The sequence below is a fragment of the Lissotriton vulgaris genome, chromosome 12 (genome assembly GCF_964263255.1).
Source record: "Lissotriton vulgaris chromosome 12, aLisVul1.2, whole genome shotgun sequence".
Lineage (NCBI taxonomy): Eukaryota > Metazoa > Chordata > Amphibia > Caudata > Salamandridae > Lissotriton > Lissotriton vulgaris.
Window position 1 is genome coordinate 672,708,075 of NC_141700.1, and position 17,207 is coordinate 672,725,281.

Sequence of the window (17,207 nt, forward strand, 5' to 3'; positions counted from 1 at the left end):
CTACTCAAATTACTTCATATTTTTTTACTATACTAATTTTCAACAGTAATCCTTTATGGGTTCCAGAGTGGCATGCTCCTCGCCAGAAAAGCGCTTCAACACCCATCAGGGGTAACAAGTGCAAATCATTTTTCCCCTTTTATCCCTCCGCTATCCTTCTCACTCAAAGTAACTGACTAATATCCACCACTGAAATTACTTCATATTTCACAATATTAATTCACCACTAATCCTTTGTAGGCTTCATGAATAGCGTGCGTCAACAAGCGCTATATAAATACAAACCTTTGTCCTCCTCTATCCTTCTGCTATCATTCCAAATCCAAATAACTGACTAACCTATCCACCACTTAAAATGTACTTGCATGTTTCACTATACTAATTCAACACTAATCCTGTATGGGTCCTGGAGTAGCATGCTACTCACCGAAAAAGTTCTTTGACGCCTCGTCAGGGGTAGTAAGCGCTATATAAATGCAATTACAATACAATTCAATACAATACGATGCTGTCCCTCTTTATGCACATAGCCGATATTTGCTTTGCCAGTGCAAAAGCCCTTTAACCTTCGATTGCATCAGCAAAGCAAAGCGAGGCAACTGGCCATGTTAAAAGTCTAGAAAACAATGAAAATGTGTTTTCCGTTCTTTCAAGCTGGCCTACACCATGTGCTCTGCAAATTACATTGCATTGTCGGGTCGACTTAAAGCATGTGATGACACAACACACTTTCGATTATGTAACATGATGGCTATCTTAACAGTATAAGAAGGGATGTTTTCATTTCTTTCTATACTTTAAACTGGCTGTTCAAAATTGGCAAAGTTGATGACGTTATTCGTTCAGCATTGGTAAAGTGAGACTAATTTGCCAATGCTGGTTTTTATTGAGTTGTGAGCTTGCGTGCAGAGTTATTGTAGGGCCCCTGTTTGGAAGACTGGCCAAGACCTGGCCCATGGTGTACTGGAAACATGTTCTCCAGATAGTACAGTACTCGTTTTAGGGTTGGTGCTCTTGCAGCCAAGAGTTTTCTGTCAGGACGCCGCTTTGGGAGAAATTGTTGCTGACTCTGCCCCTTCGGCTCCATATCCAGCCTCAAGTATACCAGCTCCTTGATTCTCCTGTGACTCTTCTCCCACATTGCTTCCTCAATGTTAATTTACCCATTTGCTACTGCCCCCTGCGTGAATATGCCACCTCTGACATCACCACCATCATACAGAATGTGAGTCTTTGAAATGAATCCCCAATCCAGAGGTATATTTCCAGAACTCACATTGAAAATGTCCTTGCTGTACAGGGAGTTATCTCCCAGGAAAATCAGGGTCATTTCCTAGCATTTCTTTCAATTGCCTAAAGAATACCTAGACTCCGGTAACAGAGGGGTACTGCCGTGAATAGTGGCATCACCACTACAGTGGCTGTTCCCAATGGTGGAGCCAGCCAAAACGATGTAATCTGGAAACCTACCTTTCATTGAACCCTACATGCAGCAGCAGAACAAAGAGGAGGGTGGATGGCATATCTATTTCTTCTGGTAGACGCTCCACTCACTTCTTTCTCTAAATGATCCCCTTAGACTTGATACGTGGTAGCAATTACACATTTCCATGTCCCAGTACACCATCCAATTTCAGTGTCTGAAAGGAGCACACCATTTTGCAAAATTCCACAGACATAGAAGGCTACAAACACAGGGCAATAAAAATAGAAGGCAGACTAGAATGGCCCTTGACATAAAAACAAGAAGAACTACAATGGCTGATGTTTAGAAATGTTTGTTTATTTGTAGCAGAAGATCTGATATACTTTACATTTTCAGAAAACGTATTAATTTGTAGATAGGTTAGGTTCTGTAATGCAGTTTTAGGTAGAGCTGATTGGGGTCAGAAAATATATTGCATGCTCTAATGTTAGGGAACTTCAGCTCTCTCCTTAGAAAATGTAGCCATCTTTCAGGTAAATGTAGACATGCACATTCAAACAGTTGTAGGGCTTAATACAGGCTTTGGCTTCCTTAACATAGAGTTAATCTCCAGAATGTACTGCTCGGAGCGTGTTCACCAAGTTTGCACACCTGTTACAAGTTCAGGCCTCATAGTGGTGTCCTAAGCCACACAGAATGTACAGATTCACACTTTAGGCAGTAGAGCTATACTACGTTACAAACATCTCTGAAGCTCAGGCTTCATACAGCAAACTCCTCACAGTAACACTATCATTCTGGTTACAGATAGTAGACGTTTAGAGATCTGACAGAACTATCACTAACATTACAGAGGTCATACATCTGATTTTACAAACTCAAATGTCAGAGTAATCATTAAGGCTGAGGACTATATCCGCTGAGAGATCTTTGAAGTTACACAGATCTTAGCATCTCCCGCCTCTGACAAAAAATGTACACGGCTATGTCAGCAGAGAGATATTTCTGATCACACAGATCTAAAAAGCTCTGTTCACTAGCAGCAGAGGTATCCATCAGGTTACATATATTCTATGGTCAAGCTTTCTGCCAGAGAAGCCAATGCACTGGTCACGCAGGAAATACAGGCAGGTACCCTGACAGCAGAACAATCCCTTAAGTTACAGACATCTTTCGTGCTCACACCTCTTAAAGTTCCACTAATACTCAGATCACACAGATATCACAAGGTCTGAGTTTGGATTGAAAATCCATCCCACAAGTCACAAAGATCATACGCTCTAAGATTACAGAAACAAGTTCCTGTTAGACCGATCAAAACTCACAGGGTCATCCTGTAGCAGGAAAGATGCCCTATATGTCAAGCATATTGAACCAGCTCAAACATCTGGTTGTAAATGTAACCCTTGGGTTGAGCAGATCATAGCTGAAGCTAACAGCACTACACCCTTCCGGTTCAGACAGACATCTCTATGGCTCAGGCTGTTTTATGCAGACCAACAGCTCAAGTTACATTGTTCCTCCATTTTAAGGACTCGGAATCCAGCAACACAATAAAATGTTACTTAAATATCACAAGTCTAGATGTTGGAAAACAAAGAGTAGACCACTATCAATCTTTTGACATACAGTTCTTGAATCACATCAACAGATTTGCACTATAAAATGTGAAACTCCTTTCAATGCTCCTTGAGTCTCTTTCTGCTCTCTTCACAAAACCAGCTGTATGCAAATTCCAAATGAATTATGAGGTGAGGGTTACTCCCAGGTAGATGAAGCCTTTCACTTTTTCTATTGGTTCTCTTCCAAGAAGATTTTCATTTTCTTTTGTTAGCCCCATACTTCAGTTCTGTATGTGGTTTATTTGTCCTGCTGATGTTGCCTTTGCAGAGCTCTTCCACAATTCCCACCAGGTGATAGTGAGCAATGAGGTGAGGGCAAGCAGAATCAAGAGAACTTAATAGTAATGGCATATGTTTGTTCCCTATTCTTAGAATGTCCTTCATGACTGCTGCCAACTTCGCCACCACATTTTTTTATGTATATGGTATAGGGTAATAGTGAAACAGGCAATGGCAAAACCAATAAGCTACAGCCTTTCAATTGTGAGAGCTATGCTTTTGTTTTTGGTAATGTCTATTTGCAACGCAAAATTAAGAATATTTAAACATTTTTAGAATATCAAAGTGGGTGGGGGTGCATAGCATATGGACTCCACAGTGGCCATGTTCGAATGTTCTGTAATTATGAGAAAGAGGGACCCAGGTGCACCGTGATGCATGTGTGCCTTGAGTAGCCAATTTGAAATTGGTGTTCTGAAAGAAAAAAATGCCAAGATGTCCGTCAGTGTGTGCATGCATTCATGATGTCATCTGCTAAATTAAATTACAATAATGTAAACATGGGACTGCAAAAATGAATGGAGTAAGCAGCTCCGTAGAAGTGGGCAACTCTCCGGCCCTTACAAAAAAAATGAAGACGAATAATAAAAAGTGGGAAGGAGATAGGTGGAGAAAAAAACAGCAAGGAACTCCTGGTTTGAGAGGACAACAAATAACATTGGAGTGGGGAGGGGTAGCAGAGCAATGGAGAAACTGGTGAGAGGATGAAAAGCAACATAAGAGTGGCGAGGTGTGGAAGAGGAATGGAGGTAGTGGGAGTAGCAAACCAAATAGTGAAAGGGGGTAGAAATATAAAATGAACAATCACACAAGAGAGAGGGGAAAAAACACAGCCACTCCTATTAATTGCTGCCTGAAAACAAAAGTAGTACCCTGATTATAAGCAGTGGAAAGTAACAACTCACAACACAACTCACCTAATCAGAAAAACTATAAAACAACTATGCTCCCATGGAATGACAGACATAAGAAGAGGAAAGAAAGTCATTGAATAAGAAGTAAGAACATACAATTTACAAATAAGCCAATCACTGATCAGCAATCACCTGACCGAAAGCCCAATTTAAGGGGACAATTTACAATCTGCATTTTGTAGAATGGTTTGTAGGACTACAATTGTACTACTAAGCTACTACACAATGCTATTCACAATCCTACAAGTGTAAATCTCCATCACCATCTCTCCTATCTTTTCAATGGGGAGATCTTCAGACTTGTAAGTTTATTACCTATTATTAATTTGGGATGGACCAGGGGGAGTGGCTGGGAAAAGGGGCATACTTACTACTAAATGATAGTGGTTTAGGGAAGGTTAGGGAGGGCATTAGGGATGGACATGCACCCACCCACAAAAGAGCAAGCCCACTGCTATCATAAAATGCACTTATAAAGTTTACTACAGCCAAAAAGAGTCCCAAATCAGTAGTACTTTTCTCCATCTCAGAACTGGGGTAAGTTCAGCACCACACATGGCCAACAACTGGTACTGGAATGCTTCCATAGAAAAAAATGGCGGAAGGGACTTAAATGAAATCCAGGTGGGAAATTATTTTTAAATTGAAACTCCAGAAAATAATGTTTTGTTCAATTAAATATATTTAAATTAATTAAAGATGCAATACAAAATTAAGGTATTAGAGCTATTCTGTATTTGAAATAAATAATAAAAATTAATCTATATGAATATTTAACATACAAATATTTTAACTATTTGTTTTTGGATTAAATAAATATATGAATTACTTTTCTCATATATTTACCATGGGGAGACTGCACATTTGGTGTTGAACCATCCCTATGGTAAAGTATACGACACGTGAAAAAGGTTTATTAAAGTTTATATTAAATTAGTGCAAATATTTTTATGTTAAGGATTATTGTAAATTAATTATATATAATCATTTTAAATATTGAGGTAAAATAAAATGGTACAGAACTATGAATGCAATTTTGAAGTAAATATTTAATTAATTTATATATCTATTAATTAGAAATTATATCTCTGAATTTTAAATTAGAAATAAATTCCCACTTAATGTAAACATTATTTTTATTATGCATCAATAGTTATTAAAATTGCTGTTTAGAATTAATAAAAAGTACTTTAATGCCATGTTATGCAAAACAATGTTACTTAAATATGTAAGGTTGTTAAATACTTTATCATAAATTAATACATATGTTGCATTATTTGTATACTTCTTAACAAAAAAATTGCTTTTAATAATATTTAAACTATTCTGAATAAGTACATTTTATTTAACATTAATTCCTATTAAGTTGTATTTTAAGTATTTGCCTCCATCATTTTCCAGAACAATGACGTTTCATCATCCTGCTTCCACAGGCTACAGCTATGCCTGTTCCAAAAGAAATTCAAGTGGATCCCCACCAAGCCAAAAAGATAGTCACCCACTCACTCATCAGTATCAGAACTGACTACGGAAATGTCTCTACGTCGGCATCACCCAGAAAATCCTCAAGAAACTGCAGAACATTTTGAACGTCTCCACCAGACTCATCCTCAACATTCCCCGCCACAGCCACATCACCAGCCACCTGAGAGACCTCCACTGGCTCCCAATCAACAAAAGAATCACCTTCAAGTTCCCCACACACACCTACAAAGCCCTACATGACATAGGACCTGTGTACCTTAACTACTGCCTCACATTCCACACACCCACCAGAGACCGTCGCTCCACCCAACTGTCCCTGGCTACCGTCCCACGTCTCCGCAAGACCACAGCCGGTGGAAGATCCTTCTTCTACCCTGCAGCAAAAACCTGGAACACCCTGCCCTTCTACCTCAGGCAATCACTGTCACTGCCTCAATTCAGGAAGGACTGCAAGACCTGGCTCTTCAACTGAAACACAGCTCCTTTGAAGGACCAGCAGCTCCCCCTCCCAGTGCCTTGAGTAACTTACGGGTGAGAAGTCACGCTTTAGAAATCACCTGATTGATTGTCTATGGGAGGGTGTTGCAGTATCAGGGGTTAGCCATGTCTGGTGCGGAACTTACTACTGTTTCTTCCAAGCACATGTAACTTACTGTAGCAAATGTGGCCCTTTCTTCTTTTTCAGGAGGTGAACACATGTAAGTCAACACTTTTGAGTAACTTCAAACTCAGAATTTGTGAATAGCTAAAAGTAGTAAAGTTCCTCAAATATTTAAGAATAAATTGCATGTGTAAATTCCTCAGATAAGTAAACTACCTTTGTGAATAGCCCTGAATATGTTTGTGTATTTAAGAACTTTATAAAGCACTTCATGCCTCTTCTCAGTTACTTCAGACCACTAAAGGAATGTTCGAGGAAGGGAGGATTTAGCACTATGCAATGGGTATCACCAATACCTGAAGTTCTTATACTGGCACCTTTGAGCATTTATTGGATCAGTCGTAAGGCAAGTATGAAAATTCAGTCTTTAAAAGTATCCAGAATCCTGAATCGTTATGGTAAGATCTCAGGGAGAGTTCCTAACATTCCACAGCTTTGGTCCTTATAATCTCCAAGATATGCCAAGCATATGTTGCCATGTTTCAGTCTCCTAAAAGGTCACCTGTGGAGCAAGAGGACAGAAGAGGACTTCTATGTTCTTGCAGGATTGAATTGTGGTGTATGTTTCTAAAGGCTCTTATCCCAGTAAATCTCGTGAATGGTGTGTAGGGCATTACATTTGAGCCTCTTTTATATCAGAAGCCAATGGAGTGCCTTTCATGTGGGTTTAATGTCATTGTGTTTATGTAGTTTAGACACAATCTTGATTTTTGGTTCAGTAGCTTTTGCAGACTTGTAAAGATTTTTGTGGGAAAGTGGGTTTCTGTTGCAGTAACACCCCCCCCCCACATTTTGCCTCACTTTTGATGCAACTTTAACTGTCGAGTACTGTTTTTTTGCGGTCCAGGTTCCCAATACTAGTGGTTTTCCCTAAAACTGATGCCAATTGGCAAATGTAGCCCCTGTAAGTCCTTAGTAAATGGTACCCTTGGTGTCTAGGCCATGGGAACTTAAGTGGGCTTCCTAAGGGCCCCGCACCAAGGTCGTGCCAAAACCCCTGTAGCTGGCATGCCTGGGTACAGTGCACACTGCCTGTGTGCCATGCCAACATGTACTGACTAAAGTATAGGTAAGTCACCCTTCTAGCAGACGTTACAGCCCTAAGGCAGGGTGCTCTATATCACAGGTGTGGGCATATCTGCATGATCTGATATGCTCCTACAATATTTAGGTATATTATGTAAGTATAGTGTAAGTGCCAGGGCAGCCATAGAGAGGGTCAAGACTGATTTACATATGGCTCGGTCCAAACTGGGATGGTGTGGTGACCAAAAGAACAATGGATTAAACCCAAATCTTTGTGACTGGGGATGAATGGTTGCATTGTTCATCTTTCTCTCCATCATTTGTTCCTTTTCCTTTTGTTGCCCTAAGTGGGAAGGATATGCACAGACGTGGGCCCCATGCTCACTGCACCACTTGATTCAAGCTAGCCTGGCTGATGAAGGATGATGCCCCGAAACCGGTCCCAGGATGTTTCCGAACCAGGGAGGACCTGGCTTGGCAGTTTAGATAGGACTGTTCCCATGAGGCACAAGGTCAAGACTTATGTGCATATGGCTGTGCCCAAACTGGGGTGCATGGTGAGCAAAAGCACAATGGATTAAAATCAGTTTTTTGTGATAGGGGGTGAATGTTTGCATTGTTCAGCATTTGTTCATTTTGCTTTTGTCATTCTAAGTGGGAAGGGTAGGCCCAGATGTTGGTTCAGTGCTCACTGTGCCACTGGATTCAAGCTAGCCTGGCTAATGAGGGGTGATGCCCCGAAAAAGGTCCCTGGATGCTTGTTTCTGGTCCAGAAAGGACCTGGCTGGACTGTTCCAATGAGGAACAGGGTCAAGACTGATTTACATATGGCTGGATCCAAACTGGGGTGGCGTGGGGAACAAAAGAATAATGGATTAAACCCATATCTTTGTGCCTGAGGATGAATGTTTGCATTGTTCAGCATTCCGTCCATCATTTGTTTCTATTTGCTTTTGATAGAGAGTAGAAGGCCTGGAATCTCAACAACTCAAGTTCCTTAGCACCATGTAGGCTTCTATGAACCTAGGAGTATTTGGTACTAAACGAAGCCCATTATTAAATCCACACATTTGCCAGTGTTGTATTTATTAAACCATGTACTCAGAGGGTACCTGAGAGGTGCCCCCTTAAAACCTTCCAACCCTGGTGTGGTCTCTGACTGGCTTTAGGCAGCCTTCCACCACCAGACATGTTTCTGGACCCCCGGTTCAAGATACTCTGCTCTCTGTGGCCAGAAACAAAGCACATCCTGTGCAGAGGTGTCACACCTTCTCTCCCATGGTGGGCATAATTCTCAAGAGGGAAGCTTCAAAGGCCTGCCACCTTTGAATTGTGATTCCAGCCTCTGCTGCTAGCTGCAGATGGCTGCCCCCAGTTCAAACCTCCACTTTTGAAGGGAGAACTGGTGGCAAAAGTTCGGAAGAATAGGAGGTGTGCCCCCCTTCGTCAACTCTACACCTCAGGTGCAGGAGGCATAGTAAAACACATTTTTCAGTGACCACCATTTTTAAGATCGTGAGACTTATCCAATCAGGGCTAGGGCTATGCCCCCCACCCACACGAGGGTGACATAATAAACACCCCAGGTAAGAAATCCATTGGTCCCTACCTGATCTACCCCTGAAATGCCCCTAAATCTAATATTTAGGTGGTTCCCTAAAACCAGTTCCTGTTGACCTAAGAACAGAGAGGACGAAGAACATGCCGTGCAGAGAAGACTAAAGACGCCCAATGACTTGGCCCCAGCCCGACTGGCCTGTCTGCAGCTTCAAAGACCCTGGAAAGGAAACACCTAAGTATGGGCGGAAAATCCGTTACGCTCGCGGATTTTGCAGATTTTCGGTAAATTCGCAATCCGCGAGATTTGCGAATTTCCCGTAAAATCCGCAAATTCGCACGCAGCGGGTTTTTTTTTTCTTGGTGATACAATTTTGCGGCGCGTGGCATTTACTTCCCGTCATTCATCATTTGCCGAGTTATTTTTCTTGATATTTTGCGAGTGCTGCGCCATTTTGGATCTTGCTGTGGGATCCCGCGGGAATTTGGCAAGCGCGATTACGTAATCGCGGCTTGCCAACTTTTACAGCGAGAGTTTGTCAACGCGAGTACGCCGTGATCACGTATCGCGGTACTTCGCAATTGCAAGCTTTGAGATGCGGCGAGCAGCAACAATCTCGCACACGCGAAAATATAAAATTTGCAATTCTGCACAAGAAATCCACCAGCAAGCAGCATAAACCTTCTTGAAATGATGATTTTTATCTGAATAACTCCTTAGGTTGACATTTGCCTGCACTTTTTTTGCGAGGAGTCCATTTTGGGGAGGGGGGGTGGGAGGAAGGAAGTGCCCCACAGTCTTCAACTTCCTGTTCCTGTCCAGCAGGCTCCTCCCAGTGCTTTGTCCATCTCCTGGTCACTTTTCATTTGGATCTGGAGCTGGAAGGATTACTTTTTGTGGATGCTGCTGGATATTTGGATTTGAAGCCTTTTTGACTTTCTTTGGATCACTTTTGGATTAGAAATTTCACAAGTAAGTTTGTTTGGGGCATTACAGTTGCTGCAACTACAATTTTGGAATTTTCGATTTTTGGGCTGTTTTGGGGCCTTTTGCCCAGGGGTACTCAGTGGTGGGTGCACTGAGTCTTTCTGTGGGGTGTTTTGAATTTAAACATCATGGAGGGGCTGGATGGCTTGGGATTGTGCTGATTTTTCTGTGATTTTCGTTTTTTTGGCCTGTTGTGGCCTTTTCACCCGGGGTAGTGAGTGGTGCATGTGCCTAGTCTTTCTGTGGGTTGTCTTGAATTTAAACATCATGGAGGGGCTGGATCATGGCATGGGATTGTGCTGATTTTTCTGTGATTTTCGTTTTTTGGGCCTGTTGTGGATGGACAGGCCATGTGGTTGGGGGCCATTTTGACTGCTGCTACAGGCCCTGGCCATGTGCTGTGATGGAGGGGGCCATTTTGAATGCAGGCAGTGTTCTCAGGCCTGCACCCATTTTGCCTAGCTTTCATCCCTTATGCCCAGGGCCCAGGGGTAGTGAGTGGTGCATGTGCCTAGTCTTTCTGTGGGTTGTCTTGAATTTAAACATCATGGAGGGGCTGGATCATGGCATGGGATTGTGCTGATTTTTCTGTGATTTTCGTTTTTTGGGCCTGTTGTGGATGGACAGGCCATGTGGTTGGGGGCCATTTTGAGTGCTGCTACAGGCCCTGGCCATGTGCTGTGATGGAGGGGGCCATTTTGAATGCAGGCAGTGTTCTCAGGCCTGCACCCATTTTGCCTAGCTTTCATCCCTTATGCCCAGGGCCCAGGGGTAGTTAGTGGTGCATGTGCCTAGTCTTTCTGTGGGTTGTCTTGAATTTAAACATCATGGAGGGGCTGGATCATGGCATGGGATTGTGCTGATTTTTCTGTGATTTTCGTTTTTTGGGCCTGTTGTGGATGGACAGGCCATGTGGGTGGGGGCCATTTTGAGTGCTGCTACAGGCCCTGGCCATGTGCTGTGATGGAGGGGGCCATTTTGAATGCAGGCAGTGTTCTCAGGCCTGCACCCATTTTGCCTAGCTTTCATCCATTATGCCCAGGGCCCAGGGGTAGTGAGTGGTGCATGTGCCTAGTCTTTCTGTGGGTTGTCTTGAATTTAAACATCATGGAGGGGCTGGATCAAGGCATGGGATTGTGCTGATTTTTCTGTGATTTTCGTTTTTTGGGCCTGTTGTGGATGGACAGGCCATGTGGTTGGGGGCCATTTTGAGTGCTGCTACAGGCCCTGGCCATGTTCTGTGATGGAGGGGGGCATTTTGAATGCAGGCAGTGTTCTCAGGCCTGCACCCATTTTGCCTAGCATTCATCCCTTATGCCCAGGGCCCAGGGGTAGTGAGTGGTGCATGTGCCTAGTCTTTCTGTGGGTTGTCTTGAATTTAAACATCATGGAGGGGCTGGATCATGGCATGGGATTGTGCTGATTTTTCTGTGATTTTCGTTTTTTGGGCCTGTTGTGGAAGGACAGGCCATGTGGTTGGGGGCCATTTTGAGTGCTGCTACAGGCCCTGGCCATGTGCTGTGATGGAGGGGGCCATTTTGAATGCAGGCAGTGTTCTCAGGCCTGCACCCATTTTTCCTAGCTTTCAACCCTTATGCCCAGGGCCCAGGGGTAGTGAGTGGTGCATGTGCCTAGTCTTTCTGTGGGTTGTCTTGAATTTAAACATCATGGAGGGGCTGGATCATGGCATGGGATTGTGCAGATTTTTCTGTGATTTTCGTTTTTTGGGCCTCTTGTGGATGGACAGGCCATGTGGTTGGGGGCCATTTTGAGTGCTGCTACAGGCCCTGGCCATGTGGTGGGATGGAGGGGGCCATTTTGAATGCAGGCAGTGTTCTCAGGCCTGCACCCATTTTTCCTAGCTTTCATCCATTATGCCCAGGGGTAGTGAGTGGTGCATGTGCCTAGTCTTTCTGTGGGTTGTCTTGAATTTAAACATCATGGAGGGGCTGGATCATGGCATGGGATTGTGCTGATTTTTCTGTGATTTTCGTTTTTTGGGCCTGTTGTGGATGGACAGGCCATGTGGTTGGGGGCCAATTTGAGTGCTGCTACAGGCCCTGGCCATGTGCTGTGATGGAGGGGGCCATTTTGAATGCAGGCAGTGTTCTCAGGCCTGCACCCATTTTGCCTAGCTTTCATCCATTATGCCCAGGGCCCAGGGGTAGTGAGTGGTGCATGTGCCTAGTCTTTCTGTGGGTTGTCTTAAATTTAAACATCATGGAGGGGCTGGATCATGGCATGGGATTGTGCTGATTTTTCAGTGATTTTCGTTTTTTGGGCCTGTTGTGGATGGACAGGCCATGTGGTTGGGGGACATTTTGAGTGCTGCTACAGGCCCTGGCCATGTGCTGTGATGGAGGGGGCCATTTTGAATGCAGGCAGTGTTCTCAGGCCTGCACCCATTTTGCCTAGCTTTCATCCATTATGCCCAGGGCCCATAGGTAGTGAGTGGTGCATGTGCCTAGTCTTTCTGTGGGTTGTCTTGAATTTAAACATCATGGAGGGGCTGGATCAAGGCATGGGATTGTGCTGATTTTTCTGTGATTTTCGTTTTTTGGGCCTGTTGTGGATGGACAGGCCATGTGGTTGGGGGCCATTTTGAGTGCTGCTATAGGCCCTGGCCATGTGCTGTGATGGAGGGGGCCATTTTGAATGCAGGCAGTGTTCTCAGGCCTGCACCCATTTTGCCTAGCTTTCATCCATTATGCCCAGGGCCCAGGGGTAGTGAGTGGTGCATGTGCCTAGTCTTTCTGTGGGTTGTCTTGAATTTAAACATCATGGAGGGGCTGGATCAAGGCATGGGATTGTGCTGATTTTTCTGTGATTTTCGTTTTTTGGGCCTGTTGTGGATGGACAGGCCATGTGGTTGGGGGCCATTTTGAGTGCTGCTACAGGCCCTGGCCATGTGCTGTGATGGAGGGGGCCATTTTGAATGCAGGCAGTGTTCTCAGGCCTGCACCCATTTTGCCTAGCTTTCATCACTTATGCCCAGGGCCCGGGGTAGTGAGTGGTGCATGTGCCTAGTCTTTCTGTGGGTTGTCTTGAATTTAAACATCATGGAGGGGCTGGATCATGGCATGGGATTGTGCTGATTTTTCTGTGATTTTCGTTTTTTGGGCCTGTTGTGGATGGACAGGCCATGTGGTTGGGGGCCATTTTGAGTGCTGCTACAGGCCCTGGCCATGTGCTGTGATGGAGGGGGCCATTTTGAATGCAGGCAGTGTTCTCAGGCCTGCACCCATTTTTCCTAGCTTTCATCCCTTATGCCCAGGGCCCAGGGGTAGTGAGTGGTGCATGTGCCTAGTCTTTCTGTGGGTTGTCTTGCATTTAAACATCATGGAGGGGCTGGATCATGGCATGGGATTGTGCTGATTTTTCTGTGATTTTCGTTTTTTGGGCCTGTTGTGGATGGACAGGCCATGTGGTTGGGGGCCATTTTGAGTGCTGCTACAGGCCCTGGCCATGTGCTGTGATGAAGGGGGCCATTTTGAATGCAGGCAGTGTTCTCAGGCCTGCACCCATTTTTCCTAGCTTTCATCCATTATGCCCAGGGCCCAGGGGTAGTGAGTGGTGCATGTGCCTAGTCTTTCTGTGGGTTGTCTTGAATTTAAACATCATGGAGGGGCTGGATCATGGCATGGGATTGTGCTGATTTTTCTGTGATTTTCGTTTTTTGGGCCTGTTGTGGATGGACAGGCCATGTGGTTGGGGGCCAATTTGAGTGCTGCTACAGGCCCTGGCCATGTGCTGTGATGGAGGGGGCCATTTTGAATGCAGGCAGTGTTCTCAGGCCTGCACCCATTTTGCCTAGCTTTCATCCCTTATGCCCAGGGCCCAGGGGTAGTGAGTGGTGCATGTGCCTAGTCTTTCTGTGGGTTGTCTTGAATTTAAACATCATGGAGGGGCTGGATCATGGCATGGGATTGTGCTGATTTTTCTGTGATTTTCGTTTTTTGGGCCTGTTGTTGTGGCCTTTTCACCAGGGGTAGGGACTAGTGAGTGTTGCATGTGCCTAGTCTTTCTGTGGGGTGTCTTGAATTTAAGCATCATGGAGGGCATGGGATTGTGCTGATTTTTCTGGTTTTTTTCGATTTTTTTGGGGTGTATAACTGAGCTGATGTTCCTCTGTCTTCCATTGCTTTTAGGTGCACAAGACTCAAGAGAACCACCAGTGCCAGGAAGAAGTCCTGCAGCGGTGTGTGTGTGCAGCATAACGTCACGCGACGTCACGTCTGGCCTCAGACAACTCTACAATTCGTGCAACTGCGGCCTGCTGTCTGACCTGCTCTGAAGAAGATGGCCCCAAAAAAAGGTCTCCGTAGCTCCTCTAGCAAGAAAGTTGCTAGTAAGGAGCAGAAGAAGCAAGTTACCAAGGAGGCTGGTGTGCCGGCCGCCGCGTTTTTTGGGAGCAAAAAAAGTACGCCTGCAGCAGCAGCAGGATCTGCTGGGGACCAAGCTGGGAGCAGCACCCCCGCTCCATTGGGTTCAGTGCCTCCACCACCACGCCAACTTAAGTCAAAGCCCTTGAGTGCTTCAGAGGCAGTCAGTGTACTTCTCCAATCACCATCGACCAGTGATGTTGGCTCATCGCAAGAAAGTAGCAGCAATGTCCCCGAATCAACACAGGTTGTTGTAACTCATCTGACAAGTGTTGAACAACCACAGCCGCAACAACAACACCATGTGCAAGTACAAGCCCAAGTACATGTGGAAGGAGAGGCAGCGCAAGGAGATGCGCAAGCAGAGGTGCATGGAGGGTCACAAGTGCCCACAATAGTTGTTCCTCCCGAAGTAGGGGCACATCAGGAAATCGACAATCAAGCCGAGATATCATAGGAAGCCACTCCTCTTGATGTTCATTCATTGTCTTCCACATCCCTAGCAAGGAAAGGATCAAGGGGGGTGTCTACATCTTCTTCAAGCCCACCTCCTTCTGATGAACTGGATGAAAATTGGGAACCACCACGCCGTCTGAGAGTGAGGCACACCATGATCTGACAAAGGTACCTAAGTGTAAAAGGAAGGTCGTCGAAAAACTCATAGCTATGGAGTGTGAGGAGGCTCAACAAGAAGTGAGGGATACTGCTGCTGATGAAGCCTCTCACGATGACGACGAGCCAGTCATCATAAAGGTCACTGCAGCCCCAGCGGGCATGCAGCAAAGAGACATTTTGACCCTATCCCGAGAAGCTGCTGAGCGTGATGATGATGTCGACGAGGAGGCAATGGAAATGGAAACACAACAATCATTAGATTTGGAGTTAACTAGTACACCAACACCTACCGCTTCCATATTTCTTTCTCGCAAGAAGGGACCTCCATCCACCTCGACCTCAATTAGTGGTGGTGAAAGTGCAAAACGTACTGAAGTTCGGCAATCGACATCCTCCACTTCATCTGGCATTAGCAGCAGGACCACCACCACCAGTATCGCCGCCTCCTCCTGAGGAAATATAAATTTTTGGTCATGTTATGTTCCCTAGCGCGTACCCCACCGACTCCATGTACCAGCTTAAAATGCATGTAACTTCCCTCCTGTGCCAGCTAGGAAGACGCAAATACATTTGCGTCCAACGTTAACTTGTCCTCTTTCAGATCCACCATGAATGGATTAAATGGTCCGTTCCTAAGTATGCTATGCCACCGTCTTTTTGTAGTGTACTTTACATGTTTTTCTGCTTTGGCAAAGTAGGCCCTGAATTTCTGCCATCGAGCCTCTTTTCTGGCTTTTGACTCTGACAGCCTCTGCCCAGGCTGCCTCTGTACCCGTGAACTCTGACTTACTTCCAGCGCGGCCCCTCGCGCTCAGCTCAGCCTGCTTTCTGCCAAGACTGACTATAACCTTCGAGTTATCTGTTCTGCTCCTCGAAAATGCATTCCTGCCTACTAGCTTCAGTAAACATCCTCCCCAGCTGCAGAGCCAAAGGGCCGACCCGTCCCAGTGCAAGTAATTCATAGCCTCTGTTACCATGCTTCCATGGAAGGCCCCGTGCCCCCACGCTTCTCATGCAGACACTTAGGCGCTTATACACGCATCCACAGTTAGCATAGAATAGCTTCTGCCCTGGAGACCTTTCCGCCCAGATAATATGGTTCCTAAACATCAGATATCAGATATGATAGAAGTACAAGTTGATCTGACATGCCAGACTTCTGTCTCTTTCCGTCAGTGTAAATGTCAAGTCCCCTGCACCCCTCCAATCACACGTCATGCAGCTGCGCGCGCATCCAAGCTTCCGATTTCTGCTGACATTGCCACATTTCTGCTTGGTGCCACCCACCTGCGTCACCTATCAGTGACGTTTCTAGCACACACCTCCAGTTCACGCCTCTTGATTACGTACTAGTACCACGTGTATACTGTTATCTTGTCTTCTCTCAACTGTTACGCCTCCTGCACTGTTGCTTATGATATGAATTAAGTATATAAGCTATGTATTGTCAATAAAATGTAGCGCGCGCTCTCTATCCCTTCTGACACCCCTGTGGTGGTCAGAATCCGATATCCTGGTCATGACCATTCCTTTTTGAGGAATAAAACCCTTAGAAACTCTAACACCACGGACTCTGGTTTTTTCTTTCCGATCTGAGTTATTATTGATTAAGTACTTACCTGCATAGAAATTAAGAGAGTAAATTAATTATTTACGTCATTTTGGCGCCCGAATAGGGACCCCTCCCCCACCTCACGCGCCGGTTGGCGCATTGCAAGCTCTGTCCCCTGCCATCAGTTAGATGGAACCAACGCGTACCGGCAGGATTTCCTGCATCTCCCTCTGACCCACGGAGGTGACGAAGACTGCGATCAGTGCCCAGACGAGGCGGTGAGGAGTGCGGAGGATCCCGACCAGAGCCTAGCCGAAAGAAGCAAGGTCCGAGGTGTCAAGAGGCCCACCAGTTTTCCGAAGTTTTCCAAAGTTTCCCGAAGTCGAGCCGAGTCGAGTCCAGTCCGGTCGAGTTTTCTGAGGCCTTCTGTTTCCGTGCTTCCCGGTGAGTACCATTGCTGGGACGTATCTAGACGGGTTTGGGTACACAAGTCCGGTCTGCACTGTTTTTAGGCAGTGTATCTGTACTGTTTAGCAGTATATCTAGTATTCTGAATTTCTGCACTGTTACACCAGTGTATCTGTACTGTTTAGCAGTACATCCGGTATAGAGGGTAGTCATCTATGTCTCAAATGTTTTTGTGTGATTAATGTCGTGGTATGAATGTGACCGTTTAATGTGCATTATTGTGTTTCTCGTA